Source organism: Spea bombifrons, chromosome 3 (genome assembly GCF_027358695.1).
Source record: "Spea bombifrons isolate aSpeBom1 chromosome 3, aSpeBom1.2.pri, whole genome shotgun sequence".
Lineage (NCBI taxonomy): Eukaryota > Metazoa > Chordata > Amphibia > Anura > Pelobatidae > Spea > Spea bombifrons.
In genome coordinates, this window is record NC_071089.1 from 123,619,055 (window position 1) to 123,621,554 (window position 2,500).

General features: G+C 50.5%; 5 non-coding genes and 3 pseudogenes across 5 annotated transcripts in view; all 8 read right to left on the reverse strand.

Moving 5' to 3' along the window:
- LOC128487486 (uncharacterized) overlaps positions 1–10 on the reverse strand; it is a 109-nt pseudogene extending 99 nt beyond the window's left edge.
- A 314-nt stretch (positions 11–324) lies between these two features.
- On the reverse strand, positions 325–443 carry LOC128485019 (5S ribosomal RNA). Its single transcript, XR_008351376.1, has one exon. It is a non-coding gene; the product is annotated as a 5S ribosomal RNA (ribosomal RNA).
- Positions 444–689: 246 nt separating this feature from the next.
- On the reverse strand, positions 690–808 carry LOC128488387 (5S ribosomal RNA). Its single transcript, XR_008353802.1, has one exon. It is a non-coding gene; the product is annotated as a 5S ribosomal RNA (ribosomal RNA).
- A 237-nt stretch (positions 809–1,045) lies between these two features.
- On the reverse strand, positions 1,046–1,154 carry LOC128486953 (uncharacterized; annotated as a pseudogene).
- A 264-nt stretch (positions 1,155–1,418) lies between these two features.
- On the reverse strand, positions 1,419–1,537 carry LOC128485551 (5S ribosomal RNA). The gene has a single exon (XR_008351882.1). It is a non-coding gene; the product is annotated as a 5S ribosomal RNA (ribosomal RNA).
- Positions 1,538–1,767: 230 nt separating this feature from the next.
- Positions 1,768–1,876, reverse strand: LOC128486989 (uncharacterized; annotated as a pseudogene).
- Positions 1,877–2,100: 224 nt separating this feature from the next.
- Positions 2,101–2,219, reverse strand: LOC128485086 (5S ribosomal RNA). Its single transcript, XR_008351439.1, has one exon. It is a non-coding gene; the product is annotated as a 5S ribosomal RNA (ribosomal RNA).
- Positions 2,220–2,440: 221 nt separating this feature from the next.
- The window catches only part of LOC128488388 (5S ribosomal RNA), a 119-nt gene continuing 59 nt past the window's right edge, over positions 2,441–2,500 (reverse strand). Inside the window, exon 1 of the ribosomal RNA XR_008353803.1 lies at positions 2,441–2,500. This exon is cut by the window's right edge and continues 59 nt beyond it. This is a non-coding gene — a ribosomal RNA (5S ribosomal RNA).

Genomic DNA, 2,500 nt, shown 5'->3' on the forward strand with positions numbered 1-2,500 from the left:
GGCCGCAGGTGTGAAAGTGTTTTATTTTACTTCTCTTATTCTGCTGCTGCTGCTGCTGCTGCTGCTGCTGCTGCTGCTGCTGCTGCTGCTGCTGCTGCTGCTGCTGCTGCTGCTGCTGCTGCTGCTGCTGCTGCTGCTGCTGCTGCTGCTGCTGCTGCTGCTGCTGCTGCTGCTGCTGCTGCTGCTTGTCGTCAGACAAAAAGAATTATAAGCCCTGGGACAGGACAGAGAAGGTGAGAAGGTTCAAATAAGGGTTTAAAGCTTTGATGATGAGCAAGAAACACATGGCAAAAAGCTCTCCCCGGACTGTGAGAAAAAATTAAAAGCCTACAACACCTGGTATTCCCAGGCGGTCTCCCATCCAGGTACTAACCAGGCCCAACCCTGCTTAGCTTCCGAGATCAGACGAGATCAGGCGCTTTCAGGGTGGTATGGCCGCAGGTGTGAAAGTTTTTTATTTTACTTCTCTTATTCTGCTGCTGCTGCTGCTGCTGCTGCTGCTGCTGCTGCTGCTGCTGCTGCTGCTGCTGCTGCTGCTGCTGCTGCTGCTGCTTGTCGTCAGACAGAAAGAATTATAAGCCCTGGGACAGGACAGAGAAGGTGAGAAGGTTCAAATAAGGGTTTAAAGCTTTGATGATGAGCAAGAAACACATGGCAAAAAGCTCTCCCCGGACTGTGAGAAAAGAAAAAGCCTACAACACCTGGTATTCCCAGGCGGTCTCCCATCCAGGTACTAACCAGGCCCAACCCTGCTTAGCTTCCGAGATCAGACGAGATCGGGCGCTTTCAGGGTGGTATGGCCGCAGGTGTGAAAGTTTTTTATTTTACTTCTCATATTCTGTTGCTGCTGCTGCTGCTGCTGCTGCTGCTGCTGCTGCTGCTGCTGCTGCTGCTGCTGCTGCTGCTGCTTGTCGTCAGACAGAAAGAATTATAAGCCCTGGGACAGGACAGAGAAGGTGAGAAGGTTCAAATAAGGGTTTAAAGCTTTGATGATGAGCAAGAAACACATGGCAAAAAGCTCTCCCCGGACTGTGAGAAAAGAAAAAGCCTACAACACCTGGTATTCCCAGGCGGTCTCCCATCCTGGTACTAACCAGGCCCAACCCTGCTTAGCTTCCGAGATCGGGCGCTTTCAGGGTGGTATGGCCGCAGGTGTGAAAGCTCTTTATTTTACTTTTCTTATTCTGTTGCTGCTGCTGCTGCTGCTGCTGCTGCTGCTGCTGCTGCTGCTGCTGCTGCTGCTGCTGCTGCTGCTGCTGCTGCTGCTGCTGCTGCTGCTGCTTGTCGTCAGACAGAAAGAATTATAAGCCCTGGGACAGGACAGAGAAGGTGAGAAGGTTCAAATAAGGGTTTAAAGCTTTGATGATGAGCAAGAAACACATGGCAAAAAGCTCTCCCCGGACTGTGAGAAAAGAAAAAGCCTACAACACCTGGTATTCCCAGGCGGTCTCCCACCCAGGTACTAACCAGGCCCAACCCTGCTTAGCTTCCGAGATCAGACGAGATCGGGCGCTTTCAGGGTGATATGGCCGCAGGTGTGAAAGTTTTTTATTTTACTTCTCTTATTCTGTTGCTGCTGCTGCTGCTGCTGCTGCTGCTGCTGCTGCTGCTGCTGCTGCTGCTGCTGCTTGTCGTCAGACAAAAAGAATTATAAGCCCTGGGACAGGACAGAGAAGGTGAGAAGGTTCAAATAAGGGTTTAAAGCTTTGATGATGAGCAAGAAACACATGGCAAAAAGCTCTCCCCGGACTGTGAGAAAAAATTAAAAGCCTACAACACCTGGTATTCCCAGGCGGTCTCCCATCCAGGTACTAACCAGGCCCAACCCTGCTTAGCTTCCGAGATCGGGCGCTTTCAGGGTGGTATGGCCGCAGGTGTGAAAGTTTTTTATTTTACTTCTCTTATTCTGTTGCTGCTGTTGCTGCTGCTGCTGCTGCTGCTGCTGCTGCTGCTGCTGCTGCTTGTCGTCAGACAGAAAGAATTATAAGCCCTGGGACAGGACAGAGAAGGTGAGAAGGTTCAAATAAGGGTTTAAAGCTTTGATGATGAGCAAGAAACACATGGCAAAAAGCTCTCCCCGGACTGTGAGAAAAAATTAAAAGCCTACAACACCTGGTATTCCCAGGCGGTCTCCCATCCAGGTACTAACCAGGCCCAACCCTGCTTAGCTTCCGAGATCAGACGAGATCGGGCGCTTTCAGGGTGATATGGCCGCAGGTGTGAAAGTTTTTTATTTTACTTCTCTTATTCTGTTGCTGCTGCTGCTGCTGCTGCTGCTGCTGCTGCTGCTGCTGCTGCTGCTTGTCGTCAGACAAAAAGAATTATAAGCCCTGGGACAGGACAGAGAAGGTGAGAAGGTTCAAATAAGGGTTTAAAGCTTTGATGATGAGCAAGAAACACATGGCAAAAAGCTCTCCCCGGACTGTGAGAAAAAATTAAAAGCCTACAACACCTGGTATTCCCAGGCGGTCTCCCATCCAGGTACTAACCAGGCCCAACC